The 14,294-nt window shown below is 44.2% G+C and overlaps 1 long non-coding RNA gene across 1 annotated transcript in view; it reads right to left on the reverse strand.

The window, feature by feature from the left end:
* Positions 1-2,447: 2,447 nt before the first annotated feature.
* Positions 2,448-14,294, reverse strand: part of LOC113929759 — a 35,307-nt gene continuing 23,460 nt past the window's right edge. The window contains exons 2-3 of the long non-coding RNA XR_003522319.1: positions 4,178-4,335; positions 2,448-2,502 (exon numbers count right to left, since the gene is read on the reverse strand). This is a non-coding gene — a long non-coding RNA (uncharacterized LOC113929759). The remainder of the gene's footprint in view (positions 2,503-4,177; positions 4,336-14,294) is intronic.

Genomic DNA, 14,294 nt, shown 5'->3' on the forward strand with positions numbered 1-14,294 from the left:
CATTCACCATTTTGAGTTAGAGACCGGCCTCATCCCAGCCTCTTTCTCTTCGGTACTGCCCTCTTCCCCCAGCCCTGCTCCCCTCCCTGGCATGCCTGCACTTCTCAAATGGTCTCGCAGGATGAGCTTGCCCACTAACTTCTCCCCGCTGCAGTGCAGCCTACCACACTGCCTGAGCCAGTTCTCTGACTCTTTCCTGGACTTTGATGAGCCCTGCCTCTGCCTAAAATCTCCCTACTCACACCCCACCCTGTCCTGCCACTTCTACCACACCCTATATTCTAGCAGCAGGGGACCACTCGGTGTTTCTTTCCTTCAACAAATATTTATTAAGCATCCATGATGTGCCAGGTACTGCCCAGTCCCTGGACTTAGACAAGTGAGCAAGATACACAGGTTCCCTGCCTTCGGGAAGCTCCCGGTCTCACCCTGTGGGCCCCATGCTTTCCTGCCTCAATTCATGGAATTCCTCTTACTGTGACATTCCTGCTCAGAGCGAGGTCCTGAGTGCGAATCCCAGCTGAACCATCTGGTGCCTTTGCGCAAATATTTAACTTCTCTCTATGCCTCAGTTTACCCATTTGTAAATTGGAAATGATAATAAACTACTTATCTCATAGAGCTTCAGTGATCTTTAAAGGAGATAATGTGTGTAATTTAATAGCACTATGCCTGCACATAGTATGTGGTAAGTAAATATTACCTTTCATTACATGTATTATTGCCAGTAATGTCATTCCATTTCCACTTGTCCAGAATTCTACTTGTCCTTCAAGGCTCAGCACAAAATGCCAACTTCTTCACGAAATCTTATTTAATTTCCACAGCTAGAATAGATTTGTCCCCACTCTTAACTCCTAGTGGCAATTTCCCTAAAGCATATGGTATTTTTTACTTTCTTTCTGCCTTCAATTATGGTTACTTATGAGTATGCCTTATTCTCCATCGAGATTATAAGGTTTCTTAAAGGTATGGATTGCACCCCATTCTTCTTAGTGTCCCTTATTGCACTCACCAGTGGTACCTAATGCACAGCAGGCCCTCAATGTATTTTCTGGAAAAAAAAATGAATGAATGAATGATTACAAGATCATTCCTGATCACATCAATGTTTTGGTAGCTAGAGTGACACTATCAAGGGCCAAGTGCTAAATTTTATATATACTTAATATATGTTATATGTAATAAATATATTAATTATACATAAATTATATATGTACTTTTAAATGATAAAATATGAAAATAAAATGTGCTAACTTTAACAAACAGAAAATATTTTTAAGTCTAGCAAAGCAAAACCCGCATATAAGCCCACAGCCCAGGGGCAATTACTGGCAACATGTAGGTGTATTTTCGTCTAGTCTTTTTTCTATGTGTATATATGTATATTTTTTTAGATTTTATTTATTTATTTGACAGAGAGAGACACAGCGAGAGCAGGAACACAAGCAGGGGGAGTGGGAGAGGGAGAAGCAGGCTTCCCACTGAGCAGGGAGCCCGATGTGGGGCTCGATCCCAGGAGCCCGGGATCATGACCTGAGCCGAAGGCAGACGCTTAACGACTGAGCCACCCAGGCACCCCTTTTCTATGTATATTTTACATAATTGAGATCATATTGCACATTCAGCAGTTTTATTTTTTGTTTCCCCACCATAACACTGTATTATGAGCACTGTCTCCACATCATTGCAAATTCCCTTCCCACAGTAAGTTATGTCATCTATTGAGCACCCATGGTTTGCCTTACTTCACAGCTGCCCACCTTCTGTTTGTGCTATACTGCATTTCCCAAAGGACTTTCATGGAGAAGGACAGACGTGATGGTCCCCAGTTGGCAGCTGAAGAACTGAGGCTCCCAGTTCAGTTAATTTGCTCCAGGATGCTGGGGCAACAGAATCAAGGTGAGAACCCAGGTCATACCCCTCCCATTCCAGACCCTTCTACCACCCCACAGGAGACACAGCACACTTTGAAATGCAACCCCCCACCTCCCTGCCCCACCAGTCAGACAAACTCAGACAACCACGTTCAATCATTCCAGGGTCTGGAAACATCCAAGTTCATGGAGAGAGTTGGAAATTAGCAGCCAAAATGAAGGCAGAAGGCAATTTTCCTGACAACATGACATCAGTCACAAGTACGGAGCTCCCAGAACAGAAGGGCCCTGACCTGGGGACTAGAGTGGAAACAATAAAGGACAAGACATGTTCTCTGTCCCAGGGAACAAAACTCCGTACACTAGCAGTGTTCTCATCACAGACCACTTGCCTGTCCTTTACCTATAGCACAGGAAAAAAAGGGTAAATGGTTTGAGGTCAAAAGAGTTAGGTTCAGATTCAGGTTTGCCTACTTCCTAGCTGTGTGATGTTAAGCAAGTTACTTCACTTCTCTGAAATTTACTGCCTCCATCTATAAAATGGTGAAAGGAAAATACTTGCCTGAGAAAATTCATTATGCCTTTGAGAAAGTTCCTTTGCCTCTCTCTGTGTCGGTTTTCTCATCTGTAAAATGGAGATGATAACAGCGCTGACCTTTAGGGTTATTGTGAGGATTAAGTGAGTAAATACATGCAAAGTGCTTAGAACAGTGCCTGACAAATAGTACACACTGAATAAACGTTTGCTATTATTATCATTGGCACAGAATCAAGAGAAACACTCTTCGAATCCCACACACAAAACGAAGAACAAATGATACCCTAATCTGGAGATGAGGAAACCTACTCTCAGAAAGATGAGGTGTTTATCTGGAACCCTGATGCTAGTTGATGGCAGCTCCCAGACCGCTATTCCAAATGCAAAGCCTTCCCTCTCCAGGTCATATTCTAGCTGTCGCAAGCTGTCAGCCTCCTGGCCAATTTCAGCCCACAGGCGTGTGTTTGGCCCACACTGTATTTTTTTTAATCGAATTTAAGTGTGATTAGATGGGCCTAGCACACACTCGTGAGGGTCAGGCCTAAGCCCTCCTCTGGTGTTTGTTACTCCCAGCCAAGCAGCCAACTACCCTCATGAGCATAGGCTCATACGGTCTCAGTCATACAACACATGGTGTAGACAAGTTCTGGAGACTAAAGATGAACATAGGCCAGAAGGGCAGGGGAGAGGTAATCAGGGAAGCCCTCTTGCAGGTGGCTGTACGTGAGCTAAAATTTAGAATGAGGGAGTGGGCTTTGTCCAGAATGGAAGGGAGGGTATGAGGTGGAGAAGATTACTTTAGCATTTGGGGACCTTCAGGGATGATGAATTTCCTTGGCAGTGCTTCCCCAGGCTTTTCCCTTAGTCAAGAAGAGAAAAGAAATAAGCTGCCCCTTATTTCAGATGAGGCCATGTGACTCAGGAGGTCCAGAGTCAATACGCATTGTCAGTGTTTGTTGATGAATTGATCTGTGTCATCATCCCTGGATACCCAGCACTATGCAAGGCACCTGGAGAGAGATGTGATCACATGAGCCAAAGTATGAACTAGGGCTCTGGCCCTCAGTGATAATAGCAAGAATAATAAGGATAATGGCAGGGTCTGTAACAGGCTTTTTTGGTTGTTGTTGTTGTTTAGGGTGGCACTTCCCAAGGTAAATTCTCCAGAATGTGAATAGATAGTCCACCAGGATGGAATCTGTCACCAAACCATTTGGGAAGACATTGGGTTTAAGCAATGTTAAATAAATGTTTTGCTGTGGGATAGCTCGGGGTTTTTACCATTCACGGTGAATCTCTCAGAAAGAGAGCATTCCCCAAACTCATGTAATACAGAGCAAATCTGAGCTGGGTATTTGTGGAACCCCCTTTGAGAAACACTGACTCCCTTTCTGCTGGGGTGGTATCAGACAAAGGGATGTAGGAAGCGGTCTGCCTCCCAGTTCTGGCTCTGCTGCTACTTCCTATGGAACCTAGAAAAGTCTCTTTTCTTCTCTGGACTTCAGTTTTCCGTTTAAAAAAAAGGAGTCCGAATGTTCAGGAAGGTTCTTCGTATTCTGGCAGTCTTGATAGCAGTTTCTAACATTTTACTGATTTATTTGAAAGAGAGAGCACAAGCAGGGGGAGCAGCAGGGAGAGGGAGAGGGAGAAGCAGACTCCCTGCTGAGCAGGGACTCCAGGATCATGACCCAAGCCAAAGGCAGTCACTTAACCAACTGAGCCACCCAGGCGTCCAGGTGCCTCAGTTACTCACATTTCCTACCTCTCTGACAAAGAGGAGGAGTGCTGGTCACAGGAATGAGGTGGGAAAAGGCCACGGCAAGCTGATGACGCTGCCTGGCTACGTGTCCCAGCAACAGTCACTTGATCAGAGAGGTTTGCCAATTCCCACGGGGTCCCACAGCACTTGAGTTTCTAGATCTGCAACACATGGTAGGAAGAGAGAACCTCAAATTATGTGAGTGGCCTCATTACTTAATGTGGAGAAAGTGCACAGAGATCAGGAGATAAAGACGAGGAATAGCCAGGCTCATTTTGAGTAGCACTGCCTGATGTGTTTTCTGCCAGCCCCTAGGGTGGTGGGGCTCCCAGGGGGCCCCTCAACCAAGGAAAGCAGGAAATGTGCCGGCATGCCTGCCACTCTCCTGCAAGAGACCCTCCGGCGACTCTGTAACACAGCAGGAATAAACTCCATACCTGTCACCTCAGCCCACAAGAACCCACGTGCTCCAGACTCCATCCACCTCTGACTCCCCGTCTCTGCTCCCCTCCCCTGCCCTTGCCCAGCACCAGCTTCTCAAACATATGGAGCTCTCCCCAGCCTGGGGGCTCTAGGGCACAGTTCCCGTGGCCTAGACCACATGGCCCCCAACACACACACACAAACACCATACACTTCCCATCCTTCAAGCCTCAGCTTAAGCTGCACCCCCTTCTCAGAGAGACCACCCTCGACTGACTTGGCTGAAGTACTCCATGTTCTTCAAACCACAGATCACAATCTCTGACTTTATGTGCCTATCTCCTTTTGCCCATTTTCTCCAATAATGTATAAACTCCGTGGGACTGGAGCTTGTGGTTATTTTGTTCACCCTGAATTCCCTGTCCCAAGTAGAGTGCTTCACCTGGTAGGCACTTAATATTTGGTTGAACAGATGCTATGTGGCCTCTGGCAAGTCGCTTCCCCTCTCTGGGCCTCTGTCTCCCCACGTGTGAAAAGCAGTGCTTGAATGAGGTGCTGCTGAGAACCTCTGCAGTTCTGACTGTGGTTCTGTGACTAATATCTGGGCCCTGGGCCCAGGAGTGAGCCTGGTATGTTGCATTGCCACCGCACTGCACACAGCATGCTGCTTTAATCAGGTGGCAGACACCCTGTAATTTCATGTTTGCTGTCCCTCCTCCCCAGTCCCTGGGCTGGGAACAATGCTGTCAGATTTCCAGGATGATCCCCGCACAGCCACATGGGAGAGGATGTTGTCTGGAAACTCAGGGGCCAAGAAGACTTGTCACTGTCGTGATAGGAAAGACTGGACTCTTTGGGAGTGTTCAACAAATCCTATAATCTCTGGGTAGAAGGGACCCTCCGGGACCCTTGGCCTGGCCGTAACTGCCCTCTAAACCTTGCTCAGTAGTGATCATGATCACGCGGATTCCACTTGAAGTGCTGGGAACAGGGCCCTCGCCGACTCTTAGGGCCGCTCATCTCACCAATGAACAGTTTTAGGAAGCCCTTTCAGCAGCATGGTGGAACATGAGGCAGTGTAGCATAGGGGCAAAAAGTCTGGGCCTTGACTGGCCCCGGGCAGAATCCTAGCTCTGGAACCTCCTTGCTGTGTGAGCTTGAGCAAGCCACGAACTGTCTCTGTGCCTCCATTCATCTTCTGCAAAATAGGGACAACCCTCGTTGGGCTGTTGGGAAAATTATAAGCATTAATACCTAGTGTAAAGGTGATAAATGTCTGTTTCTATTAACTGCTACCTATGAGAGTTCTCCTTGTTATTATTGTTTTTAGATCTTCTTGGACTCTGTTCTTGGGGTTGGTGGATTTTTTTGCAAAAGAGACAGTGGGGCCCAGTCCAAAGACACAGGGCTGGGAATCCAGAGGGTTGGACTCGCTGGTAATTATGAGAATATTTACTGTATTGTTCCAGGCTTTGGGACCTCACCTGAAAAAGGGAAAGAGAATAACCCTTGTCCTGCTTCCTGTCGCAGAACTGATGTATAGGTCAAAGGAGAAATAAACACGAAGGCTTTGGGAAGTGAAAAAATGCTCTGTGGATGTGAGGGATTTGTCTTATGTTCTAGGAGAGCACTTTCGTCTTTTAGCAAGGCACATTAGCTCCCAAACAGCAAAATTAGCTAAACTCAACCTATTTGGCAAACAGTGTGTTTTTGATACTTGTTGTGAATTTGAAGCTAATCCCTTTAGAATCTTCCTTCATTAATGCACTGGAGCAAACAAATTTGAGAAGGATTTATTTATAAGCATTTGGTACATTCCTATAGGATGCAGGGCTCGGTTTGGCAGATTTCTGACCTCTTTGTTTATTGTTGTAATTATTATTTCTTCAGTTTCTCTTCTTCCAGAATCTGATTGGAAGGATCCAGGTGGGGTGCACTCACTTTGCAAATGTAGGCAAGGACACAGCAGCTCTGCATAATTTCAGGAAGTCTGGTGTGACCTCTTTCAATACCTGTCATGTCATGTGGGCCTACAGCGGGAAGAAGCCCCCTAGAATTGGTCTTACTGTATAGATCAGAAACAGAGGCTCAGAGAAGGGAAGGTACTTGCCCAAAGTCACACAGCTGGTTCATGGCAGAGGCTTGACCAGGTAACCAGGTCTCTTGACTCCAAACCCCATACTCCTTCCAACAGTTCTACAGAATCTTGCGATTTCTCTAAATTAGCTGATTGTGTATCAAAATCTTGTAATTCACGGGGGTTCATATTTGTCAAAACTCATTGAACTGGGGGTGCCTAGCTGGCATGGTAGGTGGAGCATGTGACTCTTGATCTCAGGGTTGGGATTCAGGCGCTGCCTTGGGTGTAAAGATTACTTAGAAATAAAATCTTAAAAAAAAACAACCCAAATCCTCATTGAACCATACACTTAAAACCTGAACAGTATTTGGGGTTACATTTAACTCAATTTTTTAAAAATTTTTTTAAAGATTTTATTTATTTATTTCAGAGAGAGAGAGAGAGCACATGAGAGGGGGGAGGGTCAGAGGGAGAAGCAGATTCCCCGCTAAGCAGGGAGCCCGACGCGGGACTCGATCCAGGGACTCTAGGATCATGACCTGAGCCGAAGGCAGTCGCTTAACCAACTGAGCCACCCAGGCGCCCTCAATTTTTAAAATTGATAACATGGTGTGGAAGAGTCCTATTTCATGAGGGAGTCGGTGTCTAAGGCCAGCATTAGGGCAAAATTAAACCCTTCAGCTGGAGCAGCATGGTCTCTTAGCTGGTGTTTCTGCAAGCATTGTTAACAGCCTGCTGCTGCTTCAGAAGGTCCAGATGAGAGGCCGGCTGCCGTGTAGGGGGCAGGCTGTGACTGAAAGAATGTAGCTCTACAAAAGGAGGATATGGGGTGTGGGGAGAGGCACAAGTGGGAACCAAGACTGCTAAGGGAATGGTAGTTTTTGGTACCGCACCACACACGCACGCACACGCACGCACGCACGCACACGGACCTCCCTGAGCAGGTGCTGGAGCAAGTTAACAGAGGGCCTGAAGCTGGGGACAAGGATCTGAGGGAACCTGGGACCCAGCATGTGAGTTAAGTCAGGAGAATTTCGGGGCCTCTGAGGGGCAGGGCTGAGGGGAAGGGGTTGGAGCAGGGCTGGAAAAAGCTGGCACAATGGAGAACCCCTCATTCAAGAAGTGAGGGCTATGATGGGGAACCAAGGAAGGAGTAGGAGATAAACAGCTGGAGGACACTGAAGAGAGACTGTTCGGAGGCAGCCTGGTTTCTGAGGACAAACCAAGTAGCCTCGGTTGACCTGCCGCAATGTGACAAAACTAGCAACTATCTTTTAATAAGTAAACAACCTAAAATGTGGAATGATGGAGTTGGAGGAGGTTAATCCACAAAGCAGAACATGTTTAATGAGATTAGATCTGATATGTTTCAGAACAGTTTGTTAGTTGTTTCTGTATAAAAAGGAAGATTCCAGGCTGCTCAGTGTCCAAAGGGTTTGTTCTTTTGAGGACTTGAAACATTTTTCCTAGAGCTGTATTCAAATGATACATTTGTTCACCTCACACCCCTTTGGATGGCTACTATCAAAGAAGGAAGGGAGGGAGGGAGGGAGGGAGGGAGGGAGGGAGGAAGGGAGAAGGGAGGAAGGACAAGTGTTGGTGAGGATGTGGAGAAATTGGAGCCCTGTGCACTGCTGGTGGGAATGCAAAATGGTGTGATTGCTATGGAAAACAGTATGTAGCTTTCTCGAAAAATTAAAAATAGAGTTACTATATGACCCAGCAATTCCACTTTTGGGTATTTATCCAAAGGGATTGAAAGGAGCGCCTTGAAGAGATGTTTGTACACCCATGTCCATAGCAGCCGTATTCAAAATGGCCCCGAGGTGGACACAACCCATGTGTCCAGCAATGGATGAATGGACACACAAATATGGTGTTTACCTACAAAAGAATATTTTTCAGCCTGAAAAAGGAAGGAAGTTCTGCCACATGGATGAACCTTGAGGAGCCCCTGCTAAATGAAGTAAGCCAGTCACAAAACAACAGATAGGTGTGATTCCATTTATATGAGCTATCTAACGTAGTCAAATTCAGGGGCGCTTGGCTGGCTCAATTGGTGGAGCATGAGACTCTTGATCCCGGGGTTGTGAGTTTGAGCTCCATGTTGGGCATAGGCACTGAACAAAAATAATGATAAAATAGTCATATTCACAGAAACAGAAAGTAGCCTGGTGGGTACTGGGACTGGGGAAACAGGGAGGAGGGAGTTGTTCCATGGGTATAGAGTTTCAGATTTGCAAGATGGAAAAGCTCTGGAGATCTGTTTTACAACAATGTGAATATATAACACTACTGAACTATACACTTTAAAATGGTAAATTTTATGTCAGACGTCTTTTATTACAACAAATAAACAAGAAACCAATACATTTGCCTGTAGACCTCCCATTACTCACTGAAAAACTGCTGGTTATAAAACAGCCTGTTCAGTGTGATCCTATTTTTGTCAAATGTCCCTTTCCATTCTACTATATAGTCATTATTATCATAAGAATATACACCAAATGATTAACAATGACTACTTCTGAGTACTGATTTTGTTCTTTTTACCATTTGTATTTTCTAACTTTAAGGAAGCATTTTGTTCCTTACTAAAACAACAACAAAAACTTCATCCCATTCCAGCCCCTGTCTTTATGTCCACAAAATTTACATAAGAGAAACTCACATTCCTGAGGTTTTATGGTATATATAATTAGAAATCACTGCTAATAATTTTAAGAAAACAATAGCAATAGTAATATTTCCTATGTAGGGCAAACTTAATCTGTGCTCAACACTTGGGCTTTTCATGAATTATTTCATACAATCACCCTTCAAAGTAGTTACCACTATTAAACCCATTCTGCAGATGAGGAAGCAGAGGTTAAGTAGCTGGTACAAACTCCTTTATAAACATCAGGGCTGTGTTGAAACCCACAGCAGTCTGATCCCAAAGCCTGTGTTTCTGATAGCCTGGCTATTCTGCTAGACACACATTATGTACTCACCTGGCATCCTGTGCATGGGTCCCTTCAGCAGTCATGAACATACAATTTATGTGTTATTTACATTGTCCAGTCAGCATCCCTACCACTCTCCTGATGGTTGTAGGATATTTGTTTCTCAGATAAGGCAAAGGTCAACCTCCCGCCAGAAATCCCAAGCCACATTACATTCCAGATGGGTCCACGAAAAAGCAAATGAATGAGCCAATCCTGGGGATTGAGTGGTTTGAGATTGTGGGACTGTATCCAGGACATTCACCTTATTCATGTAGATACTAACTCCACTACCCTTTACAACCAAGCAGGACACACACACCCCTCTCAAGACCAGCTTCAACCTGAGGAGGGCAATGGGCAGACAGGAAAGAAAGGCTGTCAAAGATGGGAATTATAATAATATGATTTCAAAAGAATGATTATGATTATGTAATTAACACATTGTATTCAAACATTTTCATCTCTAAGGCTCTCTGAGAGTCTTACAAATTGTTTAAATATATATCACATATATTGTTGGAGACAAAATCTATAGTTTTATTTTTTACTCATTTTAATTTTTTTAGAGAGAGAGAGTACGGGGGATGGGGAGGGGCAGAGGGAGAGAGAGAATCTTAAGCAGACTCCTTGCCCAGCGTGGAGCCCAACATGGGGCTTGATCTCACGACCCTGAGATTATGACCTGACCCAAAATCAAGAGTCGGATGCTTAACTGACTGAGCCATCCAGGCACCCCGAAGTCTAGAGTTTTAGAAGATAATTAAAATTCCTTTGCCTTTGGAATTAAGAGAATTGCCTATGGGATGAATATGGGGCCCACCAGACACATAAATCGATCTAAACTCGGGAACGCTGAACATAGGGCTGGAAAGGATCTTGACAAGCAGTTTGTTCAAAAAAGACAAATAAGTATGTAATAAACATAAGACCAAATTCAAATACCCTGCTCGTGGTGGAAATTATTAATCTATCACAGCACTCTTTTTTACTAAGCCTGGACTTTTCCTTAGAATCTTTCTCAACATAGCACTCCAGGCAGCTACCACCACCTAATCAGAGTCAAACCCTATTTGCCATCCTGGAAATTGGTCCATTCCCATCCCTCCCACGTGATAGAGAGGGGACTGGAGTTCAAAGAGGTAAATTAACTTGCTCAAAGTTACACAGCTGGTAATGCAAAGCTGAGGTTTCCATATTTTTGCTTTTTTCTTAATCTCCACCCCTGCCTTTTTGCTCTGTTCAGAATATACTTAATAGATCATATGTTTTGCACCAGATTCCTCTTTCCTGCTTGAGCTGTTTAGAATGCCCCTACCAGTGATTTGCCCAGCAGCAGCAAGCCTATTGCTTAAAATCTTTGTGTGTGGGGTGTTTTCTTTTTTTTCTTTAAAGATTTTATTTATTTGACAGAGAGAGACATAGTGAAAGAGGGAACACAAGCAGGGGGACTGGAAGAGGGAGAAGCAGGCTTCCTGCAGAGCAGGGAGCCTGATGTGGGGCTTGATCCCAGGACTCTGGGATCATGACCTGAGCCGAAGGCAGATGCTTAACGACTGAGCCACACAGGTGCCCCATGTGTTGGGTGTTTTCAAGCTGAAAATGGAGACAGTCATGTGGATTCATATTCCTGCCTCTCTTACTGGCAAGCTGGGGTGCTCTTTTGAGAAATGTGAGCTGGTGTTGAAATTTCTGTGACTGTAGGGAAAGGGTCAGATATTTTGAGAGCACCTTCTCTAGGTAAGGTATTGTGCTCCTACTGCAAAGTGGTTTTGCTCCAGAGTATAAAAATGAAGTAAGACATTGGCTGGTACAGGAATATGGCCATGGTGAGGCTACTGGGAAGGAGGTGGCATTTGAGCAAGACTTTGGAGATCAAATGGACTAAACGTTTCTTTGACTATAAAAGTAATATATGGTCATTTTACAATTATTTGGAAAGACAGAATATTGAGAGGTAAAAATCACTCCTATTTCCTTTACCCATAAGCTATGTCAACATTTTATTTTTCTCTTCCAATATCTTTTTACTCTATGCATAGATTTTTGGTTTTTTCCTCCTTTCTCATGGTTGTTAATCTATGTGTGTCATTTTATATTTTGATTTTTATAAAGTTTTTTTTTAATGGAACATGGAGGCCAATGCAGAGCTTGAACCCACAACCCTTAGATTAAGACCTGAGCTGAGGCAAGAGTCAGATGCTTAACTGACTGAGCCACCTTGATTTTTTAAGTTTTAATATACTATGAGAGTGCTCCATAACCCATTAATTATAATAATAACCAAAAGAAATGTGAACGTACCCATGTTCACCCAAAGGCATGTGCAAGCAGCACTTTTCAAAACAGCCCCAAACTGGAAACAACCTGAATACCCATCAATAGAATAGATATATAAATTGTACTATATTTCCCAAATTGAAAAGTATACAGTGATGAAAATGAACTATAGCTACACATAGCACACCTAGCAACATGGATGCATCTCACAAATACAATGTCGAGCAAAAGAAGTGAGGCACAAATGAGAACATACTGTACGATTCGGTGATATAAAGTGCAAAACTGACCATGATATAAGAGGTCAGAACAATGTGATGTGATGAGCACTGGGTGTTATACACAACTGATAAATTTTTGGACACTACATCTGAAACTAATGATGTACTATAAGTTGGTTCATTGAATTTAAATTAAAAAAATATGTCAGAACACTGTTTACCCTTGGGGACATGGCTAGTGACTGGAAGGGACCATGGGGGGGGGGCATCTGACTGTAGGTAATACCAGATAAGCCCGTGGTAAAATGTATTGAGCAGTACACTTCTGACTGTGTGCTTTTCTACATATGTTCTACAAGTCAATAAAACATTAATTAATTAAGTAGCTGCAGGTAAATACATCCATCAGGTAGAGAAGGCCAAGGATATCACTTCAGGCAGAGGAAATAGCACAAAGAAAGTTGCAAGAGTGGGACGCAATCCAGCTTGCTTACAACATTGGTATTACAATATTTTGCCATAAACAAATGACCCCAAAACTTAGGGCTTAAAAACAATGACCCTTATTTGCTCATAATTCTGAAAGTTGGCAGTTTGGGCTGGGCTTAGCTAGATAGTGCTGTCTCCTCTAAGGTCACTCAAACGACTGTAGTCAGAGAGATAGACTGGGGCTACCTAGCCTAAGATGGCCTGTGCTGCTTACCCTTTTTGCCTGCTCCAGAAAAATGAATCTGGGCCCTTTCTAGATTTGTTTTCTTTGCCGGCTGGCAGGATGCTCCCTCTTGTCAGTAGTAGAGGGAGCTGGGGAGACATTAAAGTAAGAAAGCGTTTTGCTTCCTGGTGTTAGTGTGCCAGCTCACTAGCCTCCTGCGGCGTGCGTGGGTCCCCCATGGCCAGCTCCTGCAGAGCATGGCTTCTCCAGCATCAGGTTCTGGCAGTACACGTGGCCGGCAGCACCTGGCAGCCAACAGCTTCCCTAGGAATCTCTCTTAAGTGATTTTGTAGCAGAGTGTCTCTGGAGAGACATTTCCCTATGAATGGCTTTCCTGGAACAAGACAGGACACAATTCCAGCAACTTTCAGAGGATGGCCTGGCATGGTACCACAGTGACCTCTCTGCCATTTAGAGGCCACAGTCATGTCCTCTGTGATGAGATCTGGATCTCAGCCATGGGGGCAGTTGGGGAGGCTCTTCTTCAGGTGCTCTTTGTCCACCCAAGGGATAATAGGGGCTCCTTATATTTGCTATTCTTGTATTCTTTAGAGTTCTCTTTATTTCTTATTAGTCAGTCCTAATTCTTTAAACTTTTCCTGTTCAGTGTACTATATGGTTTCTCTCTCCTGGTTGGACCAATGCCTCCCTCATCTGTCTGGTTGTTGGTGCTGGCTATTGACTGTGCCTTTCTCTCCAAATGTCTCCAGCAGGATAGTCTTGACTTTTTTTTTTTTTTTTAACATGGCAGCTGTGTCCCAAAAGGTGAATGCTGAAAATGTAAGGCCTCTTGAGGCCAAGGCTCAGATGTCCCATTACATCAGGTTAACTGATATCTATCAGTCAAAATAAGCCATAGAGCAAGCCCAGATTTAAAAAGAGGAAAAATAAACTCTATCGTGGCAAAGTCACATTGCAAATGGGCACAGGCACAGGAATGGTGGGAATGTTGCAGCCATCATTGCAAACAATCTACCACAGCCCAACAGCATCAGAAACAGCAGAATACTTCTTGAAAGTCTATTCCTTGACTCTGCTCCAGAGCTGCTAAGTCCAAATATCTAGGATAGGATTTGGGAGTCTAAAATTTTAAACACTCCTCCTCTCCTCCCACTCCAGCCCAGGTGATTCATACCCATAATAAAACTTGAGAACCATTAATCTATGCTCATGCAATATCTGGTCTCATTCATTGCTTTGAAGATATTGTTCCATTGCCTTCTGGCTTTCATTATTTCTGTTGAGAAGCTGTCAGTTTCATTATTACTGCCTTCAAGATTTCCCCTTATTTTTGGTTTTCAGCGGTTATACCATAAAAGGCCCTAGTTTAGTTTTCTCTTTATTCTGTATGGGGTTTAAAGTGATTCTTAAATCTGTGGCTTGATGTCTTTCACCGGGTTTGGAAAATTATTGACTATCA

The sequence above is a fragment of the Zalophus californianus genome, chromosome 5 (genome assembly GCF_009762305.2).
Source record: "Zalophus californianus isolate mZalCal1 chromosome 5, mZalCal1.pri.v2, whole genome shotgun sequence".
NCBI classification, from domain to species: Eukaryota; Metazoa; Chordata; class Mammalia; order Carnivora; family Otariidae; genus Zalophus; species Zalophus californianus.